We start from the raw sequence: 24,206 nt of genomic DNA on the forward strand, positions 1-24,206 counted from the left end.
AGTTCTTTGGAGAAATAGCTTATTCCAGGATAGGGTGGAGAAATTACTGCATGAGCCTGGAATGTCTTGAAGTGCCAGAAAAGAAAGAAGAGCTAAAGAAATGATGGGAAGAGAAGATGCAACTCTACTTCTTGACCTAGGTGGTAGTTACAAGAATGTTTGCCTAATAATATTTCATTAGGCTCTCTACTCCTTTTATGTAGTTTCCTATAGGTATATTTTTAAATGGTTTAAAATATAAAATTATACATCAAAAGAGTCATGCCAAATTTGTACTGAGAAAATAATTTTTTAAATTTTATTTGTTTATTTTTAGAGAAGGGAAGGGAGGGAAAAAGAGAGGGAGAGAAATATCAATGTGTGGTTGCCTTTCAGACACCCTCCACTAGGGACCTGGCCTGAAACCCAGGCATGTGCCCTAGACTGGGAATCAAACCAGAGATCTTCTGGTACACAGGCTGACACTCAAGCCACTGAATCACACCAGCCAGGGCTAAGGAAATACTGATAAACATAGGTGATGTCAAAAGTATACCTTTGGCCAGCATTCTAACCTTTAGATTATTTATCTTTTAAAATATCAGCCCTGGCTATTGTAGCTTAATTGGTTGAAGTGTCACTCCTTAGAAGGGCTGTAGGTCCAATTTCTCTCCCTCTCTTTCTCCCTCCTTTCCCTTATCTAAAATAAATAAGTAAAAATATAAGTAGTCTACTAAACAAGTAGATCAATCAGATTATTTTTCAGTTATGCCATTTGCTGAGCAAAATCTATGTTCACATACAGAGGTATAGGATATTAGAAATCCACAAATCTCACAATAATTGTTGCCTATTCTGTGGAGTCTGTCGAAGTTGTACCTAAAACAATTGAGCATTTATTTTAATTTATTCCAATGGTTCAAATGATTTCCTTCAATAAATATGCAATAGTGTTAATTATTTGGTTTTATATTTTACCCTCTAAATATCATCTCTATTCCACAGCACCAATAGTCACATGTATTATACTTTTTCTCTTTTTTAGAGAGAGAGAGAGAAAGAAAGGGGGAAAGAAAAAGAAGAAAACATCGATGTGAGAGAGAAACATCGATTGGTTGCCTCGTGTATGAACCCCAACTGAGGACTGAACCCACCACCCATGCGTATGCCCTGACCAGGAAATAAACACACAGCATTTAGGTTTACGGGATGATGGCCAACTAATTGAACTATTCCAGACAGGGCTTATATATTATACTTTCAAATTAGATTGCAGTTTTGAATACTTAACACTTTGCTGATGTTCCTTTTTTCATCTCTTTATGCTTTCTAAGAATATGTGATAAATGCTGGTCTTTGCACTCATTTGCATTCTAAATTTGATCTTTTTCATTCATTGACAGTATTTCATAAAAACAGAATCCTGGAAGGTACAATAGATTAATCAGAATCTAGTAATGTTTTATTGTTTGAAAGAGCTTGTGTAAAAAAAGTTTCCCAAAACTTTCAACTGCGGGTTTGTTTGTTTTTTTTTTTGGAACAACTTAGAATTTCTTTTTGCTTGTGGTAGATAGTTCCCCAAAAGAGTGATCTATTCTTTAATATTCAAGATACATGGTCATGTAGCTGAAATGTATATTTATTTTTTTCTTCCAATATTTTCTCTAAATACATATGTTGTGGTTGATATGAAGGTAAGTAAATTTTCATGTTTCTCTCATTTCTTCAGTCTTATGAAATTACTATTTTTTTCTCATAGTCTCTATATTTTCTCCAAAAAATATACTTAATTATCCAAATTATATTATTTCATTCCTCTCAATAATGACTTTCTTTTTTGTTTTCTGATTCTATTAATTTTTAAAATTGTTTTTCAAATGTCTAGTAAGTTCTAAAATATCTTAACATTTTATCACAGAATGTATAAAAATTTGAGAGCCCTGGCTGGCGTAGCTCAGTGGATTGAGCGCGGGCTGCAAACCGAAGTGTCTCAGGTTCGATTCCCAGTCAGGGCACATGCCTGGGTTGCAGGCCACGGCCCCCAGCAACCACACATTGATGTTTCTCTCTCTCTCTCTTTCTCCCTCCCTTCCCTCTCTAAAAAATAAATAAATAAAATCTTTAAAAAAAATTTGAAACCATATATACAAAAATGCTGCCAAATGTTAAGGGACATTACTGTTGCCTTAATGACATTTCATCAGAACAAGAAAACAAGTGCTCTTGTATAATTACCTAGAAATTTCTATATTACTTCGATATGGTGTATACTTTTTGGATCTTACTAGTTTAACTGGAGGATCAGAAAATATTTTCTTTTTAAAAAACAAATCTAATAGTTTTGCTAAGTTATATTTTATATCAATAGTTAACTGTTCCAGGTCATTTTTCTCGGGCACACAAAGGACCTTTTCAATAATAGTTCTTTTTAAAGCTTTTCTGGGGACTTCTGGCAAGATGGAGTAATAGGTGGACGCACCGTACCTCCTCACACAACAAAGATTAGAACAACAATAATTTACAGACAGAATAACACCCAGAACTGACAGAGGATTTATCTAAATGGAAGTTGGACAGCCAAGAAGTTGAAGTAGACCCATACATCCAGACTGGTAGGAGAAGATGAGCCGGGCGGGTGCGGGGCTGGCGCAGGTTGGCGGCATGCGGAGGTTGGGGAAAATTTGGTGCTAAATCGGTGCGACAGCCATCCGGGGCACAAGAACTCAGCGGTGATCCTTGAGTACGCAAGCTGCGGCAGGCGGACCCAGTGAGGCAGCAATTGTGGACCAGGGCAGAGCTTGCAGCCCAGGATCCCAGAGAAGGGTCTGAGACCAGGAGAACGGAACTACCGCCATTGTTCCCTCCCATCCCCGCTCCTGCCCCCACCCCCACATATAAAGTCACAGTCTAGCGACTGGGGTGCCCAGCCCCGGTGAACACCTAAGGCTCCGCCCCCCACCATAACAAGAGCGACCAGACCGGGGGGGGGGGGGGGGGGGGAGAGAGACAGGGAAAGATATGTTTCCAACAGAACAGATCAGTCCCCCAGGACTGAACCTTTTGAGCGACCAAGAAATAGCCAATCTATCAGATGCACAGTTCAAAACACTGGTGATCAGAAAGCTCATGGAATTGATTGATTTTGGGGCGCAAATTAGATGAAAGGATGCAGGTTACCATAAAAGAGATGCAGGAAGATATACGGAGGAGAGCGAATAGTGAAAGGAAGGAATCTGAGTCTCAAAACAATACAGTGGACCAAAAGGAAGATAGAATCAACCAAGCAGAAAAGCATGATGAAATAAGAATTCAAATAAACGAGGAAAAGCTTAAGAGTATCCAGAACACCTTTAAACATTCCAACATCTGAATTATAGGGGTACCAGAATGGGAAGGGGAAAAGCAACAAATTGAGCACGTATTTGAACAAATAATAAAGGAGAACTTCCCCAATCTGGCAAAGGGAACAGTCTTCTAAGAAATTCAAGAAGCTCAGAGAGCCCCAAAGAAGTTGGACCCAAGAAGAAACACACCAAGGCACATCACAATTACATTAGCCAAGGTAAAAACAAAGGAGAGAATCCTAGAAGCAGCAAGAGATAAGGGGACAGTCACCTACAAAGGAGTTCCCATCAGACTGTCAGCTGATTTCTCCAAAGAGACCTTACAGGCAAGAAGGGCCTGGAAAGAAATGTTCCAAGTCATGAAAGACAAGGACCTACATCCCAGATTGCTCTATTCAGCAAAGCTCTCATTTAGAATGGAAGGGAAGATAAAGTGCTTTTCAGATAAGGTCAAGTTAAAGGAGTTCATCATCACCAAGCCCTTATTTTATGAAATGTTAAAGGGACTTATCTAAGAAAAGAAGATAAAGAAAAGACATGTATAGTAAAAGGACAGCAAACTCACAATTATTAACAACCACACCTAAAGCAAAATCAAAAGAAACTAAGTAAACAACTAGAACAGGAACAGAACCACAGAAATGGAGGGCACATGGAGGGTTAGCAGCAGAGGGGTGGGAGGAGGAGAGAGGGGGAAAAGGTATAGAGAATAAGTAGCATAGGATGTAAGTTGAAAATAGATAGGGGGAGGGCAAGAATAGTACGAGAAATGTAGAAGCTAAAGAACTCATAAGTATGACACATGGACATAAACTAAAGGGGGGGAACGTGGGTGGGAGACAGGGTACAGGGTGGAGGGGAGAGAAGGGGGGAAATGGGACAACTGTAATTGCATAATCAGTAAAATATATTTAAAAAAAAAGCTTTTCTGCTGTCCATACAGTAACTGCCTCTTTATATTGTTACTGAAATTAAATACTATTTAATTTCAAGAGAATCCTACCAGATCTGAATAACTTGGTATAAGAATCTAAAAGGTGACCCATCCAAGTCCTTGTGTCTTACATAAATGGAAAATTTTTCTTGGTAAATTAATTCAACTGTACGTTGACTTTTTATTGGAAAGGAAATTAATAATACAGCAAAGCGTATGTTTATTCAAATAATGAAATACATTTTTGTGTCTTTATAACTTGATGATTTAATCAGCCTGAAATAATCCTTAGGAATATAATAGTTCTGTGAAATTTTAGAGGTTGCTGCTTAAGTTGGTTCCAGCTTCTTTTACTCATACCCTCTAAAACTTTGCAGGGCCAACATGCAACTATTTTAATCCCAAAATGTAATCTCTCTAAAAATTTTGAAGTTCAACAAACAATATTTACTTAATTGGCGAGTACACAGAAAGTAGAAGGCCAAGAGGTTTAGCCTTCCACAGCTATTGTGTTGCTAATTACTGCCAGAAGTCATGAATCAATTAGTTTGTCTATGTACACCTTTGTTTGTCATTTATCTAATTTTTTGTGTGTGCCTGTAGTGTGCTGGATGTTGTTGAGCCTCAAGAATACAAAAATAGGTAAGAAATTGTCTTTGCCTCAAGGAGTTTATAATCTAGAATGTTGGCCTCCAAAGTTAGCTGCATGAGAATCACATAAGCAGTTTTGTTAAATACTACTTCTTTAGCTGTACCCCCTTGCCCTTGATTCATGTTTGAGCCATAGATAGTAAATACTAAGCCTAAAAAAACCAATTCCACTGACTAACGTTGTCGATAAAACCACTGCGACTCTCACACATAAGGATTCTGATACAGAAGTCTACAACTAAAAACCTTTGAAACTCATACCCTAGTTTGTCTGAGATAAACTAAACTTCTACCACTACTTTCATTTGGTAAGGAATCAAAACTTGCAGATAGTTCTTTGTAGTTCATCACAAGCCAGCAGGCGGCAGCCTAGGATCACATGATATCTTTCCCTTGGGGTTAAAAAAAATTTGGCCTGGGTTTTTATTTCCACCATGTAGTTGGTTTACTGGTTAGTTTATCTGCCTTATAACATTGAGCTTTTAGGACATGATTTATAATTAGTCCTCTTCAAATTCTCTGGAATACTTTTGAAATTTCTCTCCTATCATGTTTTCTTTTCAATAATAAAAATAATTGCTAACATTTATTCAGCATCTAGTAATTGCTATGCATTGCTAGATTCATTACATACATTATCTGTACACTTTATACAACCTATTTTCCAGATGACAAAACTGAAACTAAGGAAAATGGAATTACATGCCATGGGTCACTGAGCTAATAAATTAATGACAGCAATGGTATTGCATCCCAGTTTGCAACACTGCAAAATATTCATAATTTCCCTCTATTTATCACTAAATACCTTCCAACTTTCTTGTTCTAGGAAAAATTGGGGTCTTTATGGCCCTGCCCATGTAGTTCAGTTGGTTGGAGAATCATTATGATACGCCAAGGTTGCAGGTTCAGTCCCAGTCAGGGCACTTATATAAAGCAGTCAATGAGTTCATAAATAAGTGGTGTTTCTCCTCCTCTCTCTCCTTCTCTCTCTCTCCAAATCCATAAATAATTTTTTAATTAGGGTCTTCATAAATAATAGTTTATCTTCAACTCAGGGCAATATTATTATTTTAATATGACTGAGTTTTGGTTATTTGAGATTGTTGGCACACAGGGCCACCCCAGACATCCCACAATGGCATTTTGATTCTTTTAAACTACACTCTCCTGTGAAGCAGCAAGAGCAGGAAGAGCTTTCTGATTCTCTTCTGTACCCCTAAAAGCAGAAATAAGTCTTCATGATAGGTGCTCCAACCTTTCCCGAAGGACTGAGAGACAATTTTATCACAAGTTAAAAATCCAGAATTGAAAAGTGTATATAGGAGGGAAGATGGCGGCTTTAATCTAGGCAGTGTTTTTCTCAGCTTCTGTGAAGAAGGGGGAAACTCACGGATTGGTGGAGAAACAGAGCAAGTGGACTAGGTTACCGAATCACTTTTTACAGCAGGACATCAAAAATTATTGCACTCACTGAAAAACCAGACAGTAAAGAGACTGCTTCAGAACAAAAGGGGCCCAGGGATCAGCGCGGGGTCTAGGGGTGTGCAGACCCCAGGCCCACCCGGTGCTCTGGAGTCTGCCTCAGGGCTCCCGGGAGAGGGAAGTCGCTGCTCCCTCCCCCGAATACAGGGGGCGAGCAACTCCAGGGGAGAATGTGTTGCTAGAAGGAACAGATTGGCCAGTTGGACTGGGAAAAAATCACCCAGGGACTATGAACACCTGCCCAGAGACCTGGGAGAAGTGAGGGCCTCTAGCCAACAGGACCAGGGGCAGCTTGGAAGAGTGCCAGCACCCCTAGCCCGGTGGAAGTGCAGATCAGTGGAGAGCACAGAGCTGGGCCGTGCTCGGCTCACGCCCCATAGGGAGGCCTGAATCGCGCACCTTGATCCAGGGAGGGACCTGGCGCTTGGTGTGTTCATACAGTAGTGTCTCAAAAATTTCCAGCCAGTCCGACCGGGGAGCCGGGAAAGGCGCCAACACCCGGTTGGAGTGCGGTTCCTCGGGGATCATGGAGTTGCAAAGGGCTCGGCTCCTGCACCATCGGGAAAACTGACTCTCGTGCTGTGAACCCCGAAGGGTTTCAGCGAGGCGCTTAGGGTGATCCTAGACCCCGAATCTCAAAAGTTTGGGGGAGGGGCTCGTCCTTTTACTATTCCCAGGGAGGGTGCAGTGAATCCCAAAACGTCGTGGGTGCCTCCTGAGATCATAGAGCTGGAACCCTGCAGGACCCTGGAGTCCGGAAGAACGTGGAAGTGAGATCCAGAGAGCCAGTGTCCTCAGGAGCACCCAGGGTACCTGACAGATTTGCTGAGATCTGGCTGGGAGAGAGAGAAGCATGTCAAAGGTCCCTCAGCCAGCTGAAGCCAACAAGATCAGAAAAACTGGTCTGGCCAGTTAGAAACCAACAAGGGTTTTTTGTTTGTTTGTTTGTTTGTTTGTTTTTTGTTTTGTTTTGGTTTGGTTTGGTTTGGTTTTTGTGGCTGTTGTTAGTTGATTGATTTTATCTTGCGTTTTATGTCACATTTTATTTTTCAATTCTTATTATTTTTATCTTGCAATCCCTTATGTTTCTCTTCCATTCATCCTAATATTATTCTTTCCACTCCAAATTTATCTCTCCTGCAAAACATCTTCTGTTTTTCTTTCCTTTTTTCTTTAATCTTGCAAGTTACTGTAAATTTGTATTATCTTTTCCTCACTTTTCCGACATTTTTTATTTTAATAATATTTTGGTATTCTTTTTCTTTCTGTATAATCTTCTTTGCTTGGCTGGTTATACTGTCATTTAATACGTTCCCCCTGGTATCTCAGTCACAAGGTATTGATAACTTACTATCCTTCATCTGTGTTCCATTAATACACCTCTCAAGGTTCTATACTCTTTATTCTTGTTATCTAGACCTCATTGATTCTGCCACAAGACTGTCACTTTACTATTACTGCTAGTAACACCTAGTCTATACAATTGTAAATGCTTCTCAATACCCCTACCTGATCTCAGCCCACTTTGCAATTTTCTGAACTATACTATTGTGGGGGTTGTCTCTATTCTTTTACACACTACTCCTATATACTAATCTTTAATCCAACCCTACCTTAGAATCTGACCTCCCACAGCCTCACAGCTTTCTAGATCCAACTAACAATCCTCTCATCCACAATAAGAGTCTTACCTTCTTTCCATCCTTTCTAAAACGTGGATAGTGGGGTGGAGGATCACGGTTAACACTATAAGGAGCCAAAGGATAACCCATCTCTTCTCTATTGGCTGCTAATGTAAATATCATAGTATACTGCCTTGCTGTCTTAAACCATTTTGCCTTACTCCTCCAACTGATCACAAAAAAGAATAGGGGGAAGCTGTGAACACCAAGATACACGAAGGAGATTGCACCACTGAACCTCACAAATATTCTACCACAGAAGTTCACACCATAGTTACAGGGAATCAGAACAGATCAAATTAACAAACAAGAAGAAACCCACGAACAATGAGAAAACAAAGAAACGACCCCCAATTGAAGGGAAACAAGGAAGCCTCAGGAAAAATGCTAAATGAAATAGAGGCAACTCAACTATCAGATAGTGAGTTCAAAACAGTGATTACCAGGAAGTTCAATGAACTCACAATGAGCTTTCAGAAATTAGAGGGAAACTACATCAATCTCACTGCAAACTATATAAACATGAAAAAGGAAATAGAAACTCTCAACAAAGGTCAAGAGGAAATGAAGAATACAATTTCTGAACTGAAGAACACAGTAGAAGGAGTGAGAAGCAGGATTGATGAAGCAGAAGATCGGATTAGTGAGCTGGAGGACAACGTAGAAAACAGCATCCAGAAAGAGCAAGAAAAGGAAAAGAGGCTCAGAAAGAATGAAGAGGGATTAAGAGAAATGCAAGACAATATGAAACGTAATAATATCCGTATAATAGGGATACCAGAAGGAGAAGAAGAAAAGCAAGGGATAGAAAACCTAGTTGAACAAGTAATGAAGGAGAACTTCCCTAATTTGATGAAAGAAAAAGTGACACAAATCCAGTAAACACAGAGAATCCCAATCAAGAGGAACCCAAAGAGGCCCACCCCAAGGCCCATCATAATTAAAATGACAAAATTTCAAGACAAAGAGAGAATCTTAAAGGCAGCAAGGGAGAAAAAGGAAGTGACATACAAGGGAGCCCCAATAAGGCTAACAGCTGACTTCTCAATGAAAACACTTCAAGCCAGAAGAGAATGGCAAGAAATACTCCAGGTAATGAGAACCAGAGGTCTGCAACCAAGGCTACTATATCCAGCAAGGCTCTCCATCAAGATAGAAGGCCAAATAAGAAGCTTCTCAGACAAAAGAAGTCTAAAAGAATACACCTCCACCAAACCAGCTCTGCAAGAGATTCTAAAAGGACTGCTTTAAGGAAGGGAGGGAAAAGAGAGAGAGAGAGAGAGAGAGGAACACATGTACATAAAAGACAATGAATAAGTTCCTATCAATAATAACCTTAAACATAAATGGATTAAATGCTCCAATCAAAAGACATAGAATAGCTGATTGGATAAGAAAAAATGCCCCACATATCTGCTGTCTACAAGAGACACACCTCAGGATAAAAGACCTACACAGGCTGAAAGTGAAGGGCTGGAAACAAATCTTTGAAGCAAATGGACAGGGAAAAAAAGCTGGGGTAGCAATACTCATATCAGACAAAATAGACTTCCAAAAAAGGTCCATAAAGAAAGACCCAGAAGGTCACTTCATAATACTCAAGGGAAGAATCCATCAAGAAGACATAAATATTGTAAATATATATGCACCCAACATAGGAGCACCCAAATACATAAAGAAAATCTTAGAAGACTTCAAGAAAGATATGGACAGCAACACAATTATAGTGGGAGATTTTAACACCCCACTATCAAAAATGGACAGATCTTCTAAACAAAATATCAACAAAGATATTGGGGCATTGAACAATACCCTTGATGAAATGGACTTTACTGATATATACAGAGCCCTCCATCCAAAAGAAACTAAATATACATTCTTTTCAAATGTACACGGAACATTCTCAAAGATAGACCACATGATAGGACACAAAACAAGCCTCAACAATTTCAAGAAAATTGAAATCATACCAAGCATTTTCTCAGACCACAAGGGACTGAAGCTAGACACCCACCCCAAGGAAAAAAACAAAAACACTCAAAATCATGGAGATTAAATAGCATGCTATTAAACAATGAATGGGTCAAGAATGATATTAGGGAAGAAATCAAAAGGTTTCTGGAAACAAATGAAAACGAACTCACAACAACCCAAAACTTGTGGGACACAGCCAAGGCAGTCCTGAGAGGGAAGTTCATAGCGATACAGGCCCACCTAAAAAGGTTAGAAACATTCCAAACAAACAACCTAACCCTATGTCTACAAGAACTCGAGGAACAACAACAAAGGCAGCCCAGAGCAAAAGGAAGGAAGGAAATAACCAAGATCAGAGCAAAATTAAATGACATAGAGACTAAAAGCACAATTCTAAAGATCAATGAAGCCAGGAGCTGGTTCTTTGAAAAGATAAACAAAATCAACAAGCCTTTAAGCAGACTCCTCAAGAAAAAAAGAGAGAAGACCCAAATAAACACAATCAGAAATGAAAGAGGAGAACTTACAACAGATACCACAGAAATACAAAGGATTGAAAGAAATTACTACAAAGAGCTGTATGCCAAGAAACTTTTGAAAACCTAGGTGAAATGGACAAATTTCTAGAAAAATATAATCTTCCAAAACTCAATGAAAAAGAAGCAGAAAGCCTGAACAGACCAATAACAACAAAAGAAATTGAAGCGGTAATCAAAAAACTCCCAAAACACAAAAGCCCAGGACCAGATGGTTTCACAGGAGAATTCTACAAAGCATTTAAGGAAGAGCTAACCCCTATCCTTCACAGACTATTCCAAAAAATCCAAAAAGATGGGAGTCTCCCAAACTCTTTTTATGAGGCCAACATCATCCTAATTCCAAAACCAAATAAAGACACAACAAAGAAAGAAAACTTCAGGCCAATATCACTGATGAACATTGACGCTAAAATCCTCAACAAAATACTGGCAAACCGCATCCAACAATACATTAAAAAGATCATACACCATGACCAAGTGGGATTCATTCCAGGGATGCAAGGATGGTTCAATATTCACAAGTCAGTAAATGTAATACATCACATAAACAAAAGCAAAGACAAAAACCACATGATCATATCAATTGATGCAGAAAAAGCATTTGACAAGATACAGCACCCATTCATGATAAAAACACTCGGCAAAGTGGGAATAGAGGGAACATTCCTCAACATAATAAAGGCCATATATGAGAGACCTACAGCCAACATCATACTCAATGGGCAAACATTAAAATCTTTTCCACTAAGATCAGGAACAAGACAAGGCTGTCCACTTTCACCACTTCTATTCAACATAGTACTGGAAGTTTTAGCCACAGCAATTAGACAAGAAAAAGAAATAAAAGGCATCCAAATCGGAAAGGAGGAAACAAAACTGTCACTGTTTGCAGATGACATGATAGTATACATAGAAAATCCTATAAACTCTACCAAAAAACCTGCTTGACCTATTAAATGAATTTGGCAAAACAGCAGGATACAAAGTCAATATCCAGAAATCAAAGGCATTTCTGTACACCAACAATGAAACAGCAGAAACAGAGATCAAGGAAAAAATCCCATTTGAAATAGCAAAAAGAAAAATGAAATATCTAGGAATAAACCTAACCAAAGAGGTAAAAGAACTGTATTCAGAAAACTACACAACACTGAAGAAAGAAATCAAGGAAGACACAAACAAATGGAAACATATACCGTGTTCATGGATTGGAAGAATTAATATCATCAAAATGTCCATACTACCCAAAGCAATTTACACATTCAATGCAAGACCTATTAAAATACCAATGGCATATTTCACAGACATAGAACAAACACTTCAAAAATTTATATGGAATTATAAACAACCCCGAATAGCTGCTGCAATTTTGAGAAAGAAGAGTAAAGTAGGAGGGATCACAATACCCGACACTAAACTATACTACAAGGCCACTGTAATCAAAGCAACCTGGTACTGGCATAAAATCAGGCACATAGACCAATGGAAGAGAACACAGAGCCCAGAAATAAGCCCAAGTCTCTATGGTCAATTAACATTTGACAAAGGAGGCAGCAACATAAAATGGAGTAAAAATAGCCTCTTCAACAAATGGTGTTGGGAGAACTGGACAGCCACGTGCAAAAAAATGAAACTTGAGCACCAACTTACACCATACACAAAAATAAATTCAAGGTGGATAAAAGACTTAAATATAAAACATGACACCATTAAAGTCCTAGAGGAGAACATAGGTAGTAAAATCTCAGATATTTCACGCAGAAACTTTTTTACTGACGTGTCCCCTAGAGCAAGGGACATAAAGGGAAGAATAAACAAATGGGACCTCATCAAAATTAAAAGCTTCTGCACAGCTAAAGAAAACAGTATCAAAATACAAAGAGAACCAACTGTATGGGAAAACATATTTGCCAATGATACCTCAGACAAGGGTTTAATCTCCAAAATATATAAAGAACTTACAAGACTGCACTCTAAGAAGACAAGGAATCCAATTAAAAAATGGGCAAAGGGCTTGAACAGACCCTTCTCCAAGGAGGACATACAGAAAATCCAAAGACACAGGAAACAATGTTCAATATCGCTAGCTATCTGAGAGATGCAAATGAAAACCACAATGAGATACCACATCACACCAGACAGAATGGCCATCATAAACAAAGCAACAAACAACAAGTGTTGGAGAGGTTGTGGAGAAAAGGGGACCCTAGTGCACTGCTGGTGGGACTGCAGACTGGTACAACCACTATGGAAAGCAGTATGTAACTTCCTCAGAAAACTAAAAATGGATCTGCCTTTTGACCCAGCAATTCCACTGCTGGGACTCTATCCTAAGAACACTAAAACACCAATTCAAAAGAACCTATGCATCCCAATGTTCATAGCAGCACAATTTACAATAGCTAGATGCTGGAAGCAACCAAGATGCCCATCAGTAAATGAATGGATCAAAAACTATGGTACATTTACACAATGGAATCCTATGCAGCAGAAAGAAAGAAGGAGCTCCTACCCTTTGCAACAGCGTGGATGGAGCTGGAAAACCTTATGCTTAGTGAAACAAGCCAGGCAGTGAAAGACAAATACCATATGATCTCACCTTTAACAGGAACCTAAATAACAAAACAAAGAAACAAGCAAAATATAACCAAAGACACTGAAATAGAGGCCAGGCTGACAGTGCCCACAGGAGAGAGTAGAGGGAATTTAAGGGGACAGTGGGAAGGGTTCACAGGAACAAACTTAAAGGACACATGGTCATAAACTAAGGGGAGGGTGGTAATGGGAGGGAAGTGGGGAGGCTGGGAGAGGGGACTGGATTGGGAGTAAAAAGGAGAAATCTGTATTTGAACAGTGATTAAAATTTAAAAAATCAATAAATTAAAAAAAGAAAAGTGTATATAAACTTTGTGACACTATTAATAATTTATAACTGAAGCCTAAATTTTGTTTGAATTCCTCAGTGATGAGTACCCACACCTACTTACATTCTTTTCTAACACTTTTTTGTCCTGCCAATTTCTCACAAATTTATTGTTTCTTCACCTAAAACATATAAAAAGGTGCCTAGTTTGATCACTCCTTTGAGCCTCATTTTATGATCTGAGCGTCATATTGTGATTCTACCATGTACATGTATTTGTTATTTTCTATTAATCTAGTCTTGTGTCAATTTTATTATTTTGTAACTAATCCAGCCAGGAGAATTAAAAAAGGATAGAATTCTCAACAAGATGATCTGGAATCTAATTGTCCATTACTTATACTGTATCTTATATTCCTGCATCTTACATAGATTAAATAAAAGGTCACCGGTTCAGCTTTGACATGTAAAGGTTTTACACATCACTACTCCCATCTGTACAACATGAAAAAGCTGGACAAAATAAAAATCAAATACTTTCTTGGATCCATCAGTAAACTTTTTGCAGAGCAAACTGCCACTCCGAAATCTGGAGAAACAGGTAAATCCAGAGACTTACAGCTGAGCTTTACCTACCAGGAGTAGAAGCTGCTGGAGCCATAAATTGGCAGGATAGGAATTTTGATGAATTGCTGAAGACTGAGTGCAGACTAGCAAGAGTGAAAACCACAGTCTTGAGGGGGATGGCCGAACCCCACCAAGTTTTCAAGGTGAAATCTGAAGAAGATGCCCTTGTGGCTCTGGACAGGGTGGGGGAAGAATAGTTATTGTGAAATATACCCAAAGCCATCTCCATAACAAAGGCCTGCTCTTCAGGGGAAACAAACTGCAACAGAGTCTTGTTCCAAAGTCTTGAGGGAAGGGCAGTCATCCCACTTCAGCCCTCCCTGTCTTCCTGTCTCACCTAAATGGAGGGAAAGGCTATATAGGAAGAAGTAGTTGTTCCCTGGCTGGTGTGGCTCAGTGGATTGAGTGTCAGGCTGTGAACCAAAAGGTCACTGGTTCAATTCCCAGTCGAGGCACATACCTGGGTTGTGGGCCAGGTCCCCATTGGGGGATGTGCAAGAGACAACCACACATTGGAGTTTTTCTCCTTCTCGTTCTTCCTCACTTCCCCTCTGTCTAAAATCTTTTTTTAAAAAAGAAGAAACAGTGGTGAAGTTCACAGGCCAGAGATATAAATCCAATGAAAGATTGAGATTAAATTAAAAGATTATAGGCCACTCCCCTTCCCCATACCTTACTATCACTCCAGCAAGTCTCCACTGTAATAGCAATGGATAATAAATGAAAAAACTGCAAGACACAGGCTCTCCCCAAAGAGAGTAACTTGGGAAAGTCAAAGGTCAAGAGAGGATACAAAACCAAGAACACTAGATGAATTGGAAGCCTCTGGCATCTCTAGCTACAGATATTTTTGAAAATTTATGTCCACACAAATGCCTATATACAAATATTAACTTTTTTATAAAATCCCAAAACTGGAAGCAATCAAGATATCCCTTAATAGGTGAACAGATAAACAAACAATAGTATGTCCATACAACGGAATACTATTTAGTGATTAAAAAGAAATGGGCTAATAAGCCATAAGATATGGGTGAATCATACATGAAAGAAGGCAGTTTGAAAAAGCTACATACTATATTATCCCAATTGTATTACATTCTGGAAAAGACAAAACTACAGAGACAACTATAGAAACAGTAAATAGCTCATTGGTTGCCAAAGTTTGCGATGGATATGCAATAAGATTTGAATAGGTAGAGCAGAGAGAGGTTTTTTTAGTGTGGTAAAGCTATTCCGTATGATACCATAATGGTGAATACATGACATTAAGTATATATCAACCCCATGGAACTTTACAGCATGAAGTATGCAAACCTTAAAAGTATGCAAATTTAAAAAAAACATTTAGGACGTAGAGGGATCCCGAATGGAATGCACAATGTGACAAAAAGTAAGTGTATTAGGACCTGGCTGGCATAGCTCAGTGGATTGAGCACAGGCTGCAAACCAAAGTGTCACAGGTTCGTTTCCCAGTCAGGGTACATGCCTGGGTTGCAGGCCATGACCCCCAGCAACCACACATTGATGTTTCTCTCTCTCTCTTTCTCCCTCCCTTCCCTCTCTAAAAATTAAATAAAATCTTTAAAAAAAAAGTAAGTGTATTAGGCATATATAAAATTTCATTGAAGAGGGTAGGAACACAAGGTACTGAGTAAAGGAACTTTAGAAATGAGTGGAGTCTGCAAGCCAAAAGGCAAAAAGAACTATACATAATCATTGTACTTTAGTTGACAAAGTTGTCTCGGGGTACAGGTTAACAATTCTGATACCACTATACATGAAAACAGAAACAAAACAATTAAGTACATTTATACTGGATGGTGAGAGGTTGTATAGATAAACCAGGGGAAGTGTTGGAATGACCCAATGGAAATGATTAGTTTTGGAGACATCAGTATGAACTTATAATTTTTTAAATATAGATACATACATATAGAAATATAGATGTGTGCATATACATGGGTCACTGTTCACATATATATCTTTGCTCTGTCAGCTGAGAAGCCCTAGTGAGGCAGGAGATAGTTAGAAGTGAGAAAATTCCAGAGGAGCCCCAGGACTAGGACAAGAAACATCGATATAGGACAGAGGCTCTGTTGTAAGACAGGTTGTCCCAGCTTTCTAGAAAAGTGCTGGATCACAATGAATCATGGCTGCACCTGCACAGAACAGTCTACATGACCCCTGCTTCATTATAATAATATTATAATAAATTAGCATTTTGGGACCCATCCCTCCTGATGGATACCCAAGGAAAATCATGGGAGACCACATGTGCACTTGTACATGCACAACAAAAGCCCACCCGAACTAACCAGGAAATATCCACCCTATAAGAATAGAATCTGTCTGTCAATGAGGATGAATCTCTGCTGGAGTTGACCTGCTCCCATGTTCAGTGGAGTGTACAATCACTTAATAAATCTGCTCTCTTTCTGCTATAAACTCTCTGTGTGTTAAGTTCAACTCATTGTTCACAATCATGGGAACCTGGTTACCTGTGCCCACCTGAGACACTGGAAACAGCACAAGAGTTCTTTTTAAATATCATTTTCCAATAAAAGTAACCAAGGCTCCTTAGAGATATAGTTGATTCTAAGAGTGAGGCAAGTGTAGGAGACTGTTCTGCATGGCATGGGCCCAGCTCCCACTCAGAGATGCACAGGACCCATGCCCACAGATGGGTTCTCCAGTGGGGAATCAGGTCTGCTATGCACCTAGGCTGTTTTCAGTCTTGCTCTTTGCTGAAATCTCCCTCACCCTGAATTGAGGACATTTACTGCAAAGCAACTTTCTAAAATCCATGCTAAACCTTCCAAGGATGAGTGTAACAGGTTCAACCACTTTTGCCTTTTCATTTGCAAATATCCCTCTTCTGTGATGTGATTAGCAGCATTGGCTCCTTTGTTTTCTGTAAAAGGTAACCACCTAAAGCAAACCTGTGTGTAGTAAATGAGGACCATCATGTAATGGGCAGAAAACCCAATGAAGGCCTGTCATGGCAGAGGCCATGACTTTTGCTCCCCTTGAGAGAAAAGTCATGCTGTCCCTTTTCCTCCACCAAACTTGGTAGTTTGTGTGAATGTCTCATTTAATCCATAATGAGGGCAGACACTACGGGCCAGTGTCTGCATCAGGCAAGAAATAGATAAGATGAGCCAGAGGATTTTATAGGATCAGAAAGTAAGCAAGTGCTCAAAACCCAAAAGAAAAACAAAACCCACAAGGATGGGGTATACCAAAAGAATGCAAGAGCTAACTGAAAGAGCTACCAATAGACAAAACTGGAAAAAGTTAAGCAACAAAATAAATAAGGCAGTATTGGATAGTAACCCAAAGTATAAAATAAATATGCATGAATTCATTCTGATGTAAATAATTGATTGCATAAATAAGTAAATAGGGAGGGGGGAATAAAAAACTTCCCATGCAGAAAAACTTTAAATAATTTATGCAGATACTTATCTTTGAGATGGACTATAACTCTCCACCTGTTGAGTCTAAAATGTGCATATTGACTTTCTTCCAAAATGTACAGTATGGAAATAGAGTTTAAGAAAAGAGTAATTCTACAGTGAGGAAACCTAATACACACCACCCGATGCGGGTGATCGAGACTAACAGCAACAACAACAAAGATAAACAACAACAGTGATAAGCTACACTGAGAGTAGGTACCTTTGATATAATGTAATGAGAATGTCACTTTACTCCTATGCTCTTCCTCCCCCAAACACATCGCTCAGTCCAATCATGAAGAAAAAAATCAGTAAAATCCCAATTGAGGAACAGGCTGCAAAATATTTGACCAGTTCTCCTCAAAACAGTCCAATCAGCAAAATCAAGGAAAGCCTGGGATGCTGTTACAGCCAAGAACTTGAGACATGACAACTGATTGTAATGTGGTTCCCTAGACAGGATCCTGCAACAGGACAAGAATATTAGACATTCATTGAGAAAAATCTGAATAAAATACATACTTTATTTAGTAATAAGGTGTCAATATTATTTTATTAATTGTGACCAATGTACTGAAGATATCAGTAACAGAGGAAACTGAGTGTGGGGTATATAAGAGCTCTGCATGCTATCTTCACAATAATTCTCTAAATCTAAAACTGTTCTAAAATTTAAAATTTATTTTAAAGGTCTATCAGAATTTGCACATACATCAGTAAATTATCCTAAATACCTCAAGGTAAGAATACTTTAATTTAACCTCTGAAACTGAAAGCTTTTTAAAATTTATTGTTGATACTATTATAGACGTCCCCCATTTCCCCCAACTTTACCCCCTTCACCCAGCCCCAAGCCGCTCCCCCTCTTCTCCACATCATTGTCTGCGTCCATGAGAGACTGAATGCTTTTAATCTACATAAAAAAAGGATTCATCCTAAAGGCAAAGATGCATTCTAGCATAAACTTACATGTCTGCATTGGTTAGTGTTGCTAGTCATCTGTAATACAAACAAACAGAAGCTATCATTAGTTACTCAAATTTTGTTTTAGAATCTGACTGGCTGCCAATGTCCCTGACTTTAACTATGTGAGAGCTTAGTTAGAACTGGAAATCATGGGCCTAATATTGTCAAGTGCCTATATGTCTTTAAATGCTTTCTTTCAAACAAAAATTTGCCCCCTCCAAAGAAGCTAGCAAAGTCCTCACAATATCTATTCTATGAATTTTTTTTATTTTGCAGTTTACTAGTTAGATTTTTTAAACTGTGATATGCTTGACATATAGTAGTATATTATTTTCAGGTGTACAACACAATGATTTGTATATACTGTACTGCAAAATGATCAGATCACCACAATAAGTCTAGTAACATCTATCACCACACATAGTTATACATTTTTTCTTGTGATGAGAACTTTTAAGATTTGCTTTCTTAGCGAATTTCAAATATACAAGATATTATTAACTATAGTCACTATGCTGTATGTTACACCCCCAGGACTATCTTATAACTGGAAGTTTGTACCCTTTGACCACCTTCACCCATATCACCCAGTCTCCACCCCTGGCCCCTGACAACCACCAACCTGTTCTCTGTATCCATGAGCTTGGTGAATTTTTTTGTGTTTGTTTTTTTATTTGGTTTATATTCCACATATAAGTGAGATATAGACCATTTGTCTTTCTCTGTCTGACTTATTTCACTTAGTCTAATGCCCTCAAATTCCATCCATGTCAGGATTTCTTTCTTCTTATGGCTGAATAATGTAACAGGGGACAGAGCGGGGGGTTCTCCAAAAATAGCAAAGCATATGCCCCACAGCCCATGTTTGGGGAGTGGGGAAAGGAGAGGATATGGCAGTTAAGATACTTTTCATTACAATGGCAAGTTGATAGCTAGTTGATAGCTAGTGATACTGGAACCACCCCTCACCCCTGGGGTAAAGGTCTATTGACTTTCAGACCATAGAGTGACTCATGATATAGCCAGGGGAAATTATACTGCCCCTGCATGAGAGGCAGGGAGGTAAAGGCTCTCATGTCATGGGGTACTCTTGCTCTGACTAAAGATGGCAGCTGAAAGAAGGTAAAAGATATGGGGGAAGTGGCAAAGTAGCCCATTGTTGGAAGGGCTGAAGATGAAGAACTTCCTTCCTATGTAAGGAAGTTCTGGGTCAGCATTTAAAATAAGGGCGGGCAGAGAGAGAGCCAAGAGAGATTTCAGCCATGCTGTCTATAGTGAGAAAAAAGCTACATCTGCTCCTCTGAGCAGGCAACCATGAGGAAAGAGCCAGGGATTCAGCCATGACATCTACGAAAGGAAGTAGCCAGACACTATGCAGATCGTAGTCATGATTCAACCAGGAGGTCTGGTGTGTAAGGAGAAAGTTGGTGGAGCTGTGTGGGGATCCAGAAGAGTTAATGGAGCTGGGATTATGGGAACCTGCCTAACCAAGCACAGATTTGTGGGAGATGCCTAGAATGGTGAACTGTGACTGGGGAACATTGACTTCTGCTTCTCTGAAGGACATATGAAGAGGCCACTCTCTTGGGATGTGTGCCTCCTTGGACTTCACCATGATATAGTATAACACTATAGCATATAATACTATACTACTGTAATATAACAATATAGTAGAACATGTTTTCTTAGACTACTACATGAAGGTTGAGAGCAATGCACCCAGATCCTGAAGGAGGGAGCTGCTGTGAGAGGATGGTGATTCTGAAACCCATGAGCGAGCCTTCCAGAGGGGTTGGAGAGCCGTTTGTGCAGCCAGCTTACAAACAGATAAGGATATGAGGAACTTCTGGGCATCCTTTTGGCTTATAGCCTGGTGGGGAGCAAGAGGTAGCCCTGGGTCTCATAGGAGAATAATGCTCAGAGCAGGAGTGCTCTCACCACCCCCACTCCCAAGATTGGAAGCCTATAAGTAAAAACCTGATTCCCTCAACACTAATTGTTGGGTCATGTGTCAAGGTGCCATGTGCACAAGCCTCAATTAGCTTGGTTACAATAATATTCTACTATATATATTCTACTATATGTATGATATATGTGTGGCAGGACATAGCTGAGCAGTAGCTATTCTTAGGAGCTGACCAACAGCTGTTCCCAGGTAGCAGCCCTTCTCAGGCAGCAGCCGTCCTCAAATAAGCAGTTATATCAAGGTTGTACACTAACCCCCCGTTTTAGCAGCTGCACTCCTTTCTCCTCCTCCTTCTGCCTGTGTAACAAGCATATAAAGGAAACTCCAGCTTGAGCTCATTGCTCAGAATTTGGGATTTCCCTCTGAGCCTGCGCGTGTAGTAAAGGATTGTGCTCCGCAATCCTCAACATATGTACATCATATTTTCTTTATTCATTCATCCATTAATAGATACTTAGGAAGCTCCTATGTCTTACATATGTAAATATGCTGCAATTAATCTTTTGAGGTAATGCTTTTGTTTCCTTTGAAAAAATACCCAAAAGTACAAATGTCACATCATATGGTAGTTCTGTTTTTAAATTTTTGAGTAATCTTCATACTGTGTCTTATAGTGGCTGCTTCATGACTTTTTACTCTATTTTCATTATTTCCATGATTGACAGTGAAAAGTTATAATTCTTCCAAATTCCCTAATTCCTTCTATTATGGTCAAACACTTTGTCTTAATGATGCTTTTCCCACTAAGACAGAAGTTTGTAAAACTGCATAAAGTCCTGATATTGGCACAGTCTATGTTTTCAGAAGTAAGATACTAAAGACATTAAAATCAAAGATTAATTCCTTAAGAAAACTGGCTAAACTTGAACTTTCTTGGGCATTGACAAGGATATTCCTGACCAAGCATGGTACTGTTGGCTTTCCTCCTGCCGTCAATAAAGATGGAAGATGAGGAATCATTGACTTTTATTCTCTGCTCCTCTAGAACATGAGAAATACTCGACCTTGATAATCCAAACACCACTTAAAATGGTGCTTGCTCTGTGGAGGCTTACTTCAATGTTCTAAGAGAAGAATCAAGAGTGAGGAGTACTGATTCTTCAAGAGAAAGAGTCACCTTGACAGAGAATGACATCTAAAAACTGTCATAGCAGCTCAAATCATGTGACATCAAGTTATCTTGATAACTGACATAAAAGTGATGCCTTAAACTGAATTCTTATTCAGAGAGCTCAGGACAAGAAATTCCTGCATATTGGAGACACTGCAACATTTGCAATAGTCTTATGAAAGACCACAGATGGATATAGATTGTGTTTGAAGTGTATCTATAATGCAAAAAAATAAATCCACATACCTAGAATATTTTTCAAAAGGATATCTGCTTCACAGCTTGGACACAGCCGTGTAAGCACCTCACTGTCCATGGGCCCTGATGCAACACATTTTTACCAATTGTGAATATGAAAGCTACATGAATGATAGTTTTAACTGTTAATGTTAGTATCTTGATTCACCCAGCTTAAACATTTCATTAAATATGGGGTCTTTGAAACAGTCACACACAACAAGTGGATTAAACACAAAGTGCTTGAAAATGGGACCACCATAATAGCATATTTAATAGAATATATTTTAAAAAACACATAGTGCTTGTACTTGAAGGCCAGTGAACAAAGAAAGGGTCACAGACCTGGAGTATGAGGAAGAAAGTGAAAGTCAACAGGTAAGAATAAATCTTATCCTATTTTAAAGATGTAAACAAGAGAAATGTGAATGAGAGTATTGAATGTAAAACAGGTAACTTTGTATTTGAATCTGTATTTACAATATATATGATGAAACATAAGATGTTGAAGATGAACCGGAAATGCTTGATTTGGAAAGACAAACAAAAAATAATTCTAGATAGCTGTCAATGACATATAGACCCTGGGAGCGAGAGAACTTAAGAAACTCGAAAAAGAACTTCTCAAAGTTATGAAGCAAGTGATTAATTTATTTATGGATGTAACAATGAAAGGCAATGTAGCCCAAGATCACTTTGACTTATAAAGCCTTAATGGGAATGGCTTCAGCATAAACTCCAACATTCATATCCAATTTAGAAAGCCAGTAACTGCCAAAACTGACTAGTAAACAGCAGAGCTGAAGTCCAGACCCCATGCCTAATCTAGCTCCAGAGCCCACTGTTTTAATCACTGCATTCTATACCTCATTGTACGATAAGGCAAACTTGACTTTATATTGGCTATGTAATTAAAAGAATGAGTTGACCACTCTAAACTTCAGTTTTCCTCACATATAAAATGGGGATCAGGTTTCTAATACTTGGGGGATTTGTGAGGATTGAAGGAAATAATGCCCAAAGTCTTACTTAGCATGTGCTTCGGCCATAACAGTATTTACTGTTAGTTGCTGTCATTGCTGTTGCTATTATTACTACTATCCTATCCTGGGAATATTGATGTTGTTATTTTGTGATACAAGTCTGATATCTGTGATAAAAATTCTTTTTTAAACTGTTTAATTACTGTACTCTATACCTCATTGTAAGATACCTCACAAGGTTTATTCTGTTATGAGGAACATTTTTCTTTTTCAATTTGTGTGTGTTGATCTTGTGTCCAGTAACCTTCTGAATATGAGTTCTAAAATTTTGTAGATTTTCTTAGAAGCTTTTACATGTTGACAGAAATCATTTTATTTTTCCTTTATAGTCCTAAATCTTTTTTCTTCCTGTGTACCTTTCTGCTGTCCTTCTTTCCTTCCTGATTTTCTTATCACGTTATCTAAAAACTCCAGGATAAGTTACAATAGGAAGGTGACAGCAGACATCCTTATTAATATTACTGTTAACTAGTTATATTAAAAGATTATAATATGGAATGAACAGACTTTTGAAGATTGCCCAGGGAGTCTAGAAACAATATAAAATATTTTCCTGTAAATATATTTAACTTTGTAAATAATGATTTACTAATGACCTTTTGGAAATAATCCCTTGGTAAATTAAAGATAGTATCTTTAGTAAATTGGTAATGTAATGCATTAAATGTCACTGTGGAAATTTCTACACCTAGAACAAATACCAGATTGAGTACTTGAATGGTTGTAAATTTATGATGATTTCATATTCCTACATTTTAGTTATCTTATTAAGTGAAAAATATGATTATCTAACCATACCTTCACAAATTGTTAAAGTATTTGGAGTAATATATTTAGAATAGCAAAGGAAGGGAAGGCTTCCCATTATTTAGACAGATACATTAAAAAAAAACACTGAGCAAATTGAAAACATTTCTTGCTTAGTCATCTATACACGTACAGTGCTCCTGGCAGACCTTTTAGCTAGTAAAGACTCCTTCAGCACAAACACAAATCATTCATGAGAGAAATAAGCCAATTTGTTTGGAAGCCAGAACCTACCATCCTGACCTGGAAACAAAACAATTTCAAAACTTTATCAGCAACAACAATCAGTGTGGAATAAAAAAATCCTCAGCATAGTATGAGATATGGGAGTTAATGCTGTATTTGAAATTCTATTTGTACTTCATATTATGGTGAAATTACATCTTGAATTTAATGACTTAAGATCATTAGCAACTCTGAAGTCATCAAAGAAAACCATACAGTAGCAAAGGAGGAAATGGTTTTGGAGGCATTTGGTTTTTAAGCAGATATTTACTACTGGAGGTCTTTATACAGCTATGCATATTTTATTGTTAA

This window comes from Phyllostomus discolor, chromosome 6 (assembly GCF_004126475.2).
Source record: "Phyllostomus discolor isolate MPI-MPIP mPhyDis1 chromosome 6, mPhyDis1.pri.v3, whole genome shotgun sequence".
Taxonomy (NCBI): domain Eukaryota; kingdom Metazoa; phylum Chordata; class Mammalia; order Chiroptera; family Phyllostomidae; genus Phyllostomus; species Phyllostomus discolor.